The sequence below is a fragment of the Herpailurus yagouaroundi genome, unplaced genomic scaffold (assembly GCF_014898765.1).
Source record: "Herpailurus yagouaroundi ecotype Mexico unplaced genomic scaffold, PumYag 139, whole genome shotgun sequence".
In the NCBI taxonomy this organism is placed as follows: domain Eukaryota; kingdom Metazoa; phylum Chordata; class Mammalia; order Carnivora; family Felidae; genus Herpailurus; species Herpailurus yagouaroundi.
In genome coordinates, this window is record NW_024412394.1 from 72,022,902 (window position 1) to 72,036,271 (window position 13,370).

Genomic DNA, 13,370 nt, shown 5'->3' on the forward strand with positions numbered 1-13,370 from the left:
TTCTCTCTGTGGAAAGTGGGGATAAGCAATCAGAAATAGATGTACCTCTTTATGTAATTCCCTGCTAGGCATTAGCAAATTCAGCAGTTTATTGTGATCTTTATAAAGCAAATAAATGGAAGTCTCCTCTGGTTATTTGTTATGTTCAACCATGTCATCACACGGTATGCATAATTTTACATAAACTCTAAATGAAGAACATGTGGTCAGTCTAGAGTCTGAAACTTTTAGCATGTACTTAATGTTTTATTAAAGCTTCAAAACAAAGGAGGTTGCATTTTAATTTAATTCACATAAAACCTTCCTGCCCTTTCTCTCCAGGTGTTCCAGTTTGTGATACTTCTCATGGCTCCGTCCTTTTGGTATAAATGTCACATAGCTATTTTTTCTGTATTAGGTAGGGATGGAAGTCCTGGCCAACCTCCATTTTAAGAAGAAAGAAGGAAACTGCAGCCACGTCACCCATTTGCACTGAAGAGTGGGATCTGAGACTTAACTTACTTTCCAAGTAGAAAGGAGTAGTCCCGTGGTCAGGGAACTGGCATTTTAACGACATATCATCTGTATTTGTTACAGATGAAAATCAAATGGAAGTCTGGCTCCTTTCCTTCCCTGATTTCTCTCCTTTAATCTCTACTCCAAACACTAGTTGCCTCTGAAGTAAATATTATCTTAAGAAGGAGTGCTTTTTACTCCCCCCCCCCCCTTTTTTTCTTTTTAAAGCAGGAGTTGGCATCTGGATGCTTCAAGCTGCCAGGTGTATCCCATGTAGAACCACAGCTGTTCTCTCTGATAACTGGAGAAATAAAGAGCAAGAAGAGGCTAGACATTTGGAGTCAGCAAGAGACAATGCACTGTCATTATTTTAATTACACGGAGCTACTGATTTGTATTATAATTGCAATTTAATACTTTTTTAAAAGTTCATAGTATTCATGGAAAAATACCAAATATGTCAGTTTCAATAGCCCTAAAGGTTACCAATAAAGCAATCCTTAGGCACATAAATCAGGGTAGAGAGAACAATGATGCTTGCCACAGTTTTTGAAGCTCTCTCCTAAAGTCAATTTAACTGAAAGATTAATGAAACAAGAAGTAAACATTGAATACTTTCCCTAATTAATCTGCCATGATATTGTTTCTTTTATGATCACTTTCTATCATGAGATTTTTATCTGAATTTTTTTCCTACATATATTATTTTGAAATTGATGAGTTTTTTCAAAATATGTTTTTACTAGTAAGTTACCATTGCTTTGGGTTCATATCTGTATTTACTTAAAAACTGATGATTGCAGACAATTGTATTAAGTTATACTTAAAAATCAAAGTCAAAGAAAGCATTTAAAAAAATAATAAGTTCAGTTTATACAGATCAGTGATGATATACACCTAGATTTCACTAAGCCTCTACATATTATTACAGTTAATCTAGGCTAAGATATCATTAGCATAACAACATGAGCAAACAGATGGCTGATTTAGCAGATTGTCTTCAGGCAATACTTTGTTAATCAATATGATTACCAGTACGGATTTAGCAGAAGATTTTTAGATTCAGAGCTCATACACTGTCAAAATATTTTACTCAGGAACACGCATACCATCATTTTAGAACAAAAACTCATTACATTAGAATATGTAAACATTAAATTTAATGCTTATGTTTTGAATTATGAAATATTAAACCAATGTCTAAAACGCGTTGGAAGGTACTAGAAATGTGGACTTGAATGCATCCCCAGTTATCCTGTTTACAATGTAAATATTTAATGATTGAATCATTTTTGAGAGCCTTTTATGTGCAGGCACCGCTCTCAAGAAGCTTACATTCTAGTGAAAGTGACAGGGAATAGACCATCAGCGTTGCAGCAGGTGATAGCTATTATCAAGAAGAATATACCAAAATGGAGGAAGAGCAACGAGGAAGCACAGTGTGTTAGGAACCCTCCGTTGGGAAAACTCTCAGGTAAAGTAGGGTCTTTTAAGCAAAGAGCTGCATAAAGTAAGAGACCAGGACAGGCAACTATCTTGGACAAGAGTATTCCAAATTAACTTGAAATAAGAGGTAGAATTCTCTTATTGGTAAATTACTATAAATATTTGTTTATTCAAAAGATGTTTATTGAGCATGTTCTATGTCCTAGAGACTGGGATCAGCAGAAGGGTTACAAGGGTAAGTAAGATATGGTACCGGTCATTAAGATATTTGTGGAAAAACATAAAAAGGTGGTTATTACAAAAATTAATATTATGTATATGTATATTATTATATATGTATGTGCGTGTGTATATATATGAATATACATATATATACATATATATATATATATATAATATTGTTATATAATCAGAGGGATTGGATCTAATTCTGGCTCTAGTATTGTCTTAGCCAGGACTTTCCGTGTTGCATTAACAGAAATCCAGCTCTAGCCTATTTATTTATTTATTTATTTATTTATTTATTTATTTATTTTAATGTCTCTTTATTTTTGAGGGAGAGAGAGCTTGCGCCAGTGGGACAGGAGCAGAGAGAGGGAGACAGAGAATCCAAAGCAGGCTCTGACCTGACCCCCCAACGGTGGGGTGGGCTCCAACTGACGAACCATGAGATCATGACCTGAACCATAGCCAGAAGCTCAACCAACTAAGTCACCCAGGCACCCCAATCCAACTCGAGTTTAAAGAAGGTATTTATTGGCTTTTGCCGCTGGCAAGCCTGAGGATTGGAGTTAGTATGAGCTACACCCAGTTCAGCAGGTGTCCTATGATTCACTTTCTTTTCAACTCTCAGGTCTGCTTTTCTCAATATTGGCTTCACTTGCCAGGAGGCTGTGTTTGTACCATGATAAAGAAGGCCACTGGGTGCCCTAAATATATATGACTCCTAACACTCACTGTCGTAAAAGTGGAGAGATCATTTTTCTCTCAGCATCCTTATCTACTGTCCTGGTTTCTGGCCCTGCAAGGATCTCATGGTCGGTCACTCTTAGACCAATCAGTGTATTCACCCTGACCATCCATTCTGGTGACTCACCCACACTTGCTAGGTCAGGTCAAGAACAAGCAGGCCCAGGGGGCGCCTGGGTGGCTAAGTCGGTTAAGCCCCAGACTTCAGCTCAGGTCATGATCACACGGTTCATGGGTTCGAGCCCCGTGTTGGGCTCTGTGCTGACAGCTCAGAGCCTGGAGCCTGCTTCGGATTCTGTGTTTCTGTCTCTCTCTGGCCCTCCCCCACTCACACTCTTTCTCTTTCTCTCTCTCAAAAATGAATAAACGTGAAAAAAAAATAATAAGAACAAGCAGGCCCATATGGTCTGAAAGCAGAGCTACTAGAATCCTATCCTGTATGGAATGGCCTATCCCGTATGTAATGGGACACTGGCAAAATTAATTCTTCTACTTCCAGAAGAAAGGCAAAGAGGACTCTGCTGGCAAAAACAAAAAAAAATTCCACTGTAGATAGAATAATTCTGTGACCTTGGTCAAATCACATCCCCCTGCTGGCTCCCAGTTTCATCATCCATAAATGCACCAACTTCATAGTGTCAAAGTAGATAAGGTAATGTGTGTGACAAGGTTAAGCACAAAGAAAAAAGTGCTTAAGAAGTAACTATATCATCATCACTGCTGATAATAAACAAATGACATGATTTGTGGTAAATTTTGGCTAATGGAGACCAAAGTTTCAGAGAAGATTATTCTGAAAATAAAGCATTTGATTTATGGCCCCGTGATAGGGCCAGCCAGAGGACAGATACACTCTGTGCTCCACTAAGAACCCTTCGCCTTTGGCTACAAGGAGCTCCGTGTTGCAAGATGTATCTCTAAATGGAATTTATGCCTGGAAGATCAGAAAGCTGCCTTCTCCTTGCTACTCTTCAAATGTACCAAGATACTTCACATTTTCCTCACTGAAAAAGAATGCAAATTCTCTCAGTAACATTGCTACTCAATTAAGTTGATAATTTAAATTGTAACAGTATACACATCCGACTGGCAGCGTATCACGCAGCAGAGCTTTGAGGGATAGCAGAGCAGGTGAGGAAGAGTAAAGGGGCAGAGCCCCTGAGTGAATTTGGATCCTCCAGGAAGCAGACACACAAAAACATGAGGAGTCTGGAGGGGCTTTCAAATCATGATGCAGTTCTAGCCCCTGGCAAAGAAGGAGGGAAGGAGGGAAAGTTAGGCAGGAAAGGTCGTGGAGTGCAGGATCACACTAAGACAGATTTGGCAAACCCATGCATAGTTCCTGAGCCAAAGACCCCCGTCAGAGGAGTTTGTATGCCTCAAAAACGAGCCTGCTGTAGTATCTCTGCTGCGCTCAGTCATTGCCTGGAAGCAGCCGGAGGGGAGCATGGGCTCAGCCAACACAGTGGCGGATTCAGAGAACGGCAGCTGGGTCCCTTGGCCAATTTTCCTCCTGTGGCTGGAGAACTCCAAAGCATAGTCTCATGTCTGCCACGGCCACCCTGGGTGATAAGGAAAAATAGGGCATCCAGCTGAGAAAGCAGGTCTGGTTCATAGAAAGACAAGTGACGAAGACAGAAAGGAATTGGAAGGCAATATTTCTGTCACCAAATGCTACCTAGGTTGGATTCTGCCTCATGAACTGGCTGCCAGAAAGGAAGAAAGGAGATAGGTTGCCCCTCGCCACTCCCAAGGTTGGGGTAGCCAGCCGTGCAAGGGAGCTGGCCAGAGTTTGGACCGGACCAGGGGTGTGGAAGAAGAAGTCTGGCTAGCACATGCACAGGAAAACTCTGCCTGTCTCTGTCCCACAGCTAGAGAATAGGGCTGTGCTTTGATGTCTGCCTTGACTTTTGCAATTTTCTTCTCAGAGGTTTTTCCATCTCTAACTTGTTTCTTAGCCATCTGTTCGAGATGCTGCTGTTCAAATAATTTTTCTTGATGGCTGCCACAACAATGGAGAGAATGGGGAGCATGGCTGAGATGCAGTATGGTCTGGGGAGGTGGTAGGGGGCGGGCTCTGCTTCTATCACTGCCAGGAGTGACGTGGCAACAGTCAGTTTACAGATCTGGTCAAGACAGTTGAAGGATGATGTCTAGTCTTATTAAAATAATGCCCTTCGGTGCATTAGTCCTTCAATTTGTTCAGTTTCCTTTAACGTGTTAATTAAAGGAAGAAAACCGAGAGTAGTACATTCTTCAAAGAGGTGATATATGTGAGAGTTCGAACTTCTGCATTGCTCATTTTAAGGATCTCTCAGGAAGCCTGACACTGACCTGAACTTTTCCATATAAAATGGAAATATTTGGTATTCTATGAGCTTTGGCTTTCTGTGTGTGTGTGTGTGTGTGTGTGTGTGTGTGTGTGTGCATGCTCACGTGTGTGTAATACGACTTTTCTCAAGGGATAAGCAATTTAGCTCTTATGCCCACTGTTTACTTGAAACCAACTTGATAGGTAATAAAGGTGAAGAGTATTTCTCAGTGTTTTGTTTTTCACTCATTTTGTAAAGATTTAGGAATGGTGAAACCTATACAAGCCATGCTATTTATTGTTTACAGCCCTTAAAAACTGGGAAGATAAAGTTAACTTTCTTCCCTTTTCATTTCCTGACTTCTTTCTACTTCTCTAGACTCATCTAGGAGATACATATTTTCTCAGTTTCCTGATAATTAATTGTTGGACTTTCCTTTTTTGTATGCATAGTGGAGTAGTAATTTGGATTTATTAAGGTGTGAATGAGAAAAGGGAAGATAAGGGGCGCCTGGGTGGCTCAGTCGGTTCAACGACTGTCTTTCGCTCAGGTCATGATCTCATGGTTCGTGGGTTCAAGCCCCGCATCGGGCTGTGTGCTGACAGCTCAGAGCCTGGAGCCTGCTTCAGAGTCTGTGTCTCCCTCTCTCTCTGCCCCTCCCCCACTTGTCCACGCGCGCTCTCTCTCTCTCTCTCTCAAAAATAAATCAATGTTAAAAATTTTTGAAAAAAGAAAAGAAAAAGTTAATTTAAAGATTTAAAGATTATGAGCTAATTTAAAGATTATGGACAATTTCCCAATGAATTTCCTTCCTGTTGGAGGACAGGAACTCTCTCTCTTGGTAGGATGTGTGATATACAGATGATTTCACTTCCATCTCTGTTTTGCCCTCCACTTGGGCCTTTTGATATGCGGAACTGGTTTTAGAGTAATTTTCAACTAATTTCTAGAAGAATGTGTCTTCTGTTAACTGACATTCCTACCCATTCGAATCATAGAACAAATTTCTAGCTTTGTGCCTCTTTCAAGTGACAGACATTGAAAAACCATACACCTAAAAGGGGTGACTTTTATACCACCATAAATATGAATTTACAAAGAAAGACTGAGTCACACTGAGTATTTTAAAAGAACCAATAAGTATTTTCTTAGGGAAAAACACCGACTTTTAAGGTGGCTACTGTTCCATTTTAATTCAGGGCGGTAGGGCTGCAAGCATCTACATTTCCGTTTGCTTTTTATCATCAGTGATTCTGAAAAACATTTATATTGCCTAATATTAAAATTATTTTGATACCCAATAAATAGGATTCTTGAGGTTATTTGTGCCATATTGGTTGGAATTAAAAATTCCAATTTCTGGTTATTGAGATTTTTTTTTTTTTTTTGAGAGAGACAGCGTCAGAGGGGAAAAAGAGGGAGTCTTAAGCAGGCTCCACGCTTAGGGTGGAGTCCATAGGGCTCAATCCCAGGGGTCATGATCTGAGCCAAAATCAAGGGTTGGAGGCTCAACTGACTGAGCCACACAGGCGCTCCTAACTAGTGAGAACTTTGACGAAAAGAGAAAATTTTAAAGTTCGTACAAGGAATAATTTCATATAGATTTCTCCTATATTGTATAACACCTTGGTAATCTCAACAAGTTACAAATTAATAATAAAATAATAGTAATAGAGATGAGATTAATTTTTACTGTTTTAAAAAATTTCTCCTACTTTTGTTTACATATTAACAATATAATTACTTTTTTATCACGAACATTAGCAATTATTATATTATTTATATAATATATAAAATATATATAATATATAATTATTATAATAATTATTATTATTAATAATACTCTATTAATTATTTATAATACTCATTGATATGTAATGTCCATGTAATACACAGATCTTTCCATTTAAATAAGACTCTGGATTATTGCTTCTGGGTATTAAAAATAATTAAAGTATCCATGTTAATTTCACTCTTTGGTCTTAGTTTTAGTTTTGGTGTGGTGTTCAATACCCGTAGTATTGGTGAAGAAAATAAAAAACCTTATGGAAACCCAAGAACCTGGACAGGAAAGAGGTTGAACTTCTCTACAGGGCTCTTTTAGTCTCTGTTGGCATATGCTATTTTATTAACAAAATCAGAAATGCAATTATGTTTGTTATTTAAGACATCTTTTCTTTCTGGTCTCTGCAGCAGAGTGAAAAGACCAGTTTGAAAATATTATGATCCCATTTCAAAAACAAAACAAAAAGGAGTCTGTTTTTTGTATCTGTAGACAAAGAACTGTTAACAATGGTTGCCTTTGTGAAGCAAGTTTATAGAGGATTTTCACTTAGTCATTAAAACCTTTCTATGGGGCGCCTGGGTGGCGCAGTCGGTTAAGCGTCCGACTTAGCCACGTCACGATCTCGCAGTCCGGAGTTCGAGCCCCGCGTCAGGCTCTGGGCTGATGGCTCAGAGCCTGGAGCCTGTTTCCGATTCTCTGTCTCCCTCTCTCTCTGCCCCTTCCCCGTTCATGCTCTGTCTCTCTCTGTCCCAAAAATAAATAAACGTTGAAAAAAAAATTTTAAAACCTTTCTAACCAAAATCATATATGGCCTCTGTAGTCTGAAAGTGTTATACATCAGTAATAAAAACAGCATTAATTTTTATGGTTTATATTCATTTCTTCTAGTACTTGTTTGCATTTGGGCAATTATTCTAATTATCTTTATCAGCAACATTAATAAAATTAAATATCTATAATAATGACTTATGGGTGACTTATGGATCACTTCTGGGCCTGGGCTTTTAAGGAGTTTTATGGGTGGCAAAGAAATTGAAATTTATTTTGAAAGCATAAACACTTTACTCTTTTAACATAAGCTTAACTATTTTGACAAAAAATGACTTGAAGTTCTGTAACAAATGACATAAAAGTGATATATTTCGGAAATTACTTATAGAGTGGCCATATCATTTATCTTCTAAAACAGAACACTTTTGAGAATGAGATTCTATTAATGATTACTCCAGGCAACAGGCTTTGATTGGGACTATGCCAGGTAAACCAGGACCAATGGCATTAGTCACTCTCCTAACCAACTAAAAATAAAATATGAATAAAATAGGTACAGGGAAGCTTATTAAGAAATCTATGTGATAAGTATTCTTAGTGAAGAATTGTTCTGGTGGTAAGTCCAAGGCACATTTTAAGTTTCCTGTTAATATTTGAGGCTGATACACAAAACAGGTGTTATTAGGCTAGGCAGAATAATAGGCAGAACTCAGAATAATGTGTGGGCCCATTTCAGTTCTTTCCAATGGGTTCCTAACTGGGGTACCCCAAGAGCCTCAATAGGAGTCTATTTCTATTACATCAGCAAGGGCTCCAGGGGGCTCCTGAAGTGACAATTTCCTTCCCTGAAGGTAGTTTTAGTGCATATGCTATACACCTATGCGGCCATTTCTCTCCCCCCAAATTGCTAATATTGTTCGTTGGTGTAGCAATTACTCATAATCCATTGAAACAGAGGGAGAGAGATGAAGCGGGTGATTGAGGTGAGAGTAAAGTTTAACTAAATTCGAGATAACTTTTAAAGCAAAAGATAATATATTGCATTTGAAAAGGCATTTCTTACTCATTATTCCTGGCTGCTAAGTAGTCCTACTTATCATGTATTAAAAGAGACAAGGCAATTTCCCACTGAATGCGGTGAAAATCAAAAGGCCATAAAGAGAAAATAATTTAGTGTCAAGGCCCCCTATTGGTTTTGCTTATGTGTTTGTATATCTGTCTACAATATCATTTCTCAAACAATAGCCCACTGCATCAGATACATGGAAGCCTTTCTAAGTGCAAAAGACATATTTTTAAGATGACAAATGCCATTTTCTATCTGGCCAACTGCTGGGATCTGATTGGTCATTACCCTATTTCAAGAGAGGCTTCAAGAGCTAATCAGGGGTGTCATCAGCTATGACTTTTATTGCTGCTGCACAGAAAACTTAGCAATAAAGAAAACTGTAAATTCAGGATTTATTCTTTGTAGGGGTGTGCCTCATGCTTGGAAGATTAATGAAGAATTCCTGGTCCATTGTTTATTAAAGATATTGCCATTCTATAGCATTTTAATTGTAAATCCACTCTTTGACATCCTAAGTAATGGTTCCTGCTAAATTAATAAAAGCAACATATTAAGTTTAAATCCCAGATAAGGTAAAGATTGCTGTTTTAATATCCCATCCATATCCTTTATCTTTCTACAGGGGCTTTCAGGCCAGTAGTTTTAATAACATGCATGAATGAAGATGCTCTTTTTTAACTCAAATGGTGGCGAAGAGTTTTTCCTTTATATTAGCAGGCAATCAATTCCAATAGCTTTTTAATGCTTTCTTAAAGAATCAATTTTAAAGTAGACGCTCTTCAGGGGACCCTCTTAAACTTCTTCACAGCCGGTCTCCTAATTTTCTATTACAATGCAATCTAAAGCAGCTACAAAAATAATGCAGATAATGTTTGCTGGGTAATGATTTCCAATTTCCCCATTCCGTGTACCCTGTTATTAGGAGGATCATCGTGGTTGTGTAAATTAATTTTCAATTCACTTCAGGGGAACATTACAATGATTTATTCAGCACCAGTGTTGAAGAAAGTGTTGGGAGGATTTTAGCAATCTGAGAAACAAAATCAATTTGTTCTGATTATCACCATGTTAAAGGGGAAAAAAAAGAGGGGGGGAGAAACAAAAGGGTTTCTAGAATGTGCGTCTTGACTGTTGCAAATACACTAGAACCATCATGGGATGTTGGGCTGAGACTTTGTAATTCACGAACTCCGCGAAAGAACGGTGTTTCCGGATCCATCCCTACTTGGGGAATTAAGTAGTGAAGTAGCCAAGAACATTCTTTCATGTGATATTTCAGTTAGATTCCTTCAAGACAGGAGAGCCCTTTATCCATACTTGCCAGGAAGAGAGAAGTAACACACAAGCTTATGATCAGGGAGCATTAGTTTTCCCAAACACAGGGTAACTGGCCAGTTTGTTTGATACAAAACTTAACACAGGAACTGTCAAATCAAGGTCTCACAACCATAAGAAACACAAGGTTTTCTCTACTGTAATTTATCTAACATAAAATGTCCCAGGATTTTGTATCAACTGTGGCCCTTGTAAAATTATAAAAGACATAGTTTTTAAAGGTTTTACAAACCTTTCACGTCAATGAACGTCTGGGCGTGTTGGTCAAGTTTAAGTGTGCCCAGGTGTGTGTGCAAATCGACATCCCCACTCACTTCACCAGATCACTTACCTTCCTTTGACACCTACTTGGGAGTCTCCATTCTGTACCATGCAGCAGAGGGGCAACTAGAGATAGGCTGAAAACTAAAAGCGAACTTCTGTGAATGTGAGACTGCAACCTGTACCTCGAACTGCAAAGAAGAGCTTCATGGCGTTATAAGGACACATCATATTTTGAATAATTTCTAAGTTTAATAATTTATTTATTAAAAATTTTTTTCAATGTTTTTATTTATTTTTGAGACAGAGAGAGACAGAGCATGAGCAGGGGAGGGGCAGAGAGAGAGGGAGGCACAGAATCTGAAGCAGGCTCCAGGCTCTGAGTTGTGAGCTCAGAGCCCGACGTGGGGCTCAAACTCACAGACTGTGAAATCATGACCTGAGCTGAAGTCGGACGCTTAACCGACCAAGCCTCCCAGGCGCCCCTCTAAGTTTAATAATTTAAAGAACCAGTTTTAAATTTAACCAGGGCAGGAGGCTGGCGGAGGTTTCTCCAAGAAGTGATGGTCGAAGTTGTTGACATCTGACCTGAGGATAATATGAACTAAATAGGATGAGGGGAGGGAACACTATTCTAGGATAAGAAACATTATCAGATTTGTGTCTTGAGAAAACACTGTGGCTGCACTGTGGGAATACACTGGAGGAGAGGCAGAAAAGACGCAAGGATTCAGATGGGAGACTATTGCCACAGTCCAGAGAGAGATGAGGTATGCCCAGGTGGTTGTACTACGTTCTCAAACCTCTGCCCACCCATCTGAGGACAGCCAGGGTGGACATCCATTTTTTTTTTTTTTTTTTTTTTTTAAGTTTTAAAATTCATTTTGAGAGAGAGAGAGAGAAAGAGAGAATCCCAAGCAGGCTCCACACTGTCAGCACAGAACCCAATGCAAGGCTCGAACTCACAAACCATGAGATCACGACCTGAGCTAAAATCAAGAGTCAGACACTCAATCGACCAGGTGCCCCTGAACAATCCTTTTTTTGATTATCATGTAGCTGCTGTTGAAAGCACAGACCCATGTGAAGTGACATGAAGTGGGCTTAATTTGATTCCTGAAACCAGGCACCTTCAGAATAAAGATGGTGCAGACAAGGGGAGTGGATTTAGAATCCTTGACAGAGCAGTGAAAAGTCACAGAAAGATCCAGAAACATGAGATTGACTTATGAAGATATTTTTTTTTCTTTTGGTCATTACGTTCATATATATCATTTTGGGGGCACTATTGAAAAATGTTCTTGTTTCAATAGAATATGGTTGTTGGGGTGCCTGGGCGCCTCAGTCAGTTGAGTATCCGACTTCGGCTCAGGTCATGATCTCCGGGTCTGTGAGTTCGAGCCCCGCATCGGGCTCTGTGCTGATGGCTCGGAGCCTGCAGCCTGCTTCGGATTCTGTGTCTCCCTCTGCCTCTGTCCCTCCCCTGCTCGCACTCTGTCTCTCTCTCAAAGATAAACATTAAAAAAATTAAAAAAAAAAAGAATATTGTTAATAGCACGGAAGTTTACTGCCTTGGCCTGCTTCTATTTCTAGGTCAGAGCCCAGCTTGTGTGTCCAGTAAGAAGTGGCCCGGTGAAGTGATTGAATGCTCACCCGTCCACACGCAGCCTGACGTGGGTGCAGAGCCTGGCTCTGTCACTACCAGCTCTGTGACCAGAAGCTATGTGGTTCCTGTGTCTCAAGTTTCCTTATCTGTAGGGTGAGGGCACTCAGCATCCACTTATAAGAGCTTGCGAGGAGAGGGGGTGAGACAGGGTTCGTGCAGCTCTAAGCGGAACCCCTGCCGTGTATGTAGCAAGCAGGCTGCCCCTTTTCGCTCTTGTTCCTCCACAGTTTTTGCCTAAGCAGTCAGGACAAGTAGATGTTTTGGTACCAGCTGGCAGTGGTGTTGGCTCAGGGTTACTGTTCACGAGAGTGTCCTCTTACCTTGGCACAGGCTGGGCAGTCACGTGCTACTCGGAATGGATGAGTCTCAGGAATCCAGGAACCGGGACAGCGGCGCAGCAAGTGTGATGAAGTTTTGTGGTAAAGGACGCAGGAAGACTGTTGGAGAGCAGCATGGCACCAGAATCCCCCGATTAAGATGGGGCCCCTGGCAGTGTTCAGGGGGTGGGGCCTGTGTGTTTTCCCCCCCCCCCCCTTTTTTAAAATTTAATTATTTTTTAAACTTAACATCCAAATTAGTTAGCATATAGTGCAACAATGATTTCAGGAGTAGGTTCCTTACCCATTTAGCCCATCCCCCCTCCCATAATCCCTCCAGTAACCCTCTGTTTGTTCTCCATAGTTATGAGTCTCTTCTGTTTTGTCCCCCTCCCTGTTTTTATATTATTTTTGCTTCCCTTCCCTTATGTTCATCTGTTTTGTCTCTTAAAGTCCTCATATGAGTGAAGTCATATGATACTCGTCTTTCTCTGACTGACTGATTTCACTTAGCAGAATACCCTTCAGTTCCATCCACGTAGTTGCAAAGGGCAAGATTTCATTCTTTTTGATTGCTGAGTAATACTCCATTGTATATATATATACCACATCTTCTTTATCTATTCATCCATCGATGGACATTTGGGCTCTTTCCATACTTTGGCTGTTGTTGATAGTGTTGCTATAAACATGGGGGTGCATGTGTCCCTTTGAAATAGCACACCTGTATCTCTTGGATAAATGCCTAGTAGTGCAATTGCTGGGTCGTAGGGTAGTTCTATTTTTAATTTTTTGAGGAAACTCCATACTGTTTTCCAGTGTGGTTGGCCATCTGGATGTCTTCTTTGGAGAAGTGTCTATTCGTGTCTTTTGCCCGTTTCTTCACTGGATTATTTGTTTTTTGGGTGTTGAGTTTGATAAGTTCCTTACTGATTTTGGAGAC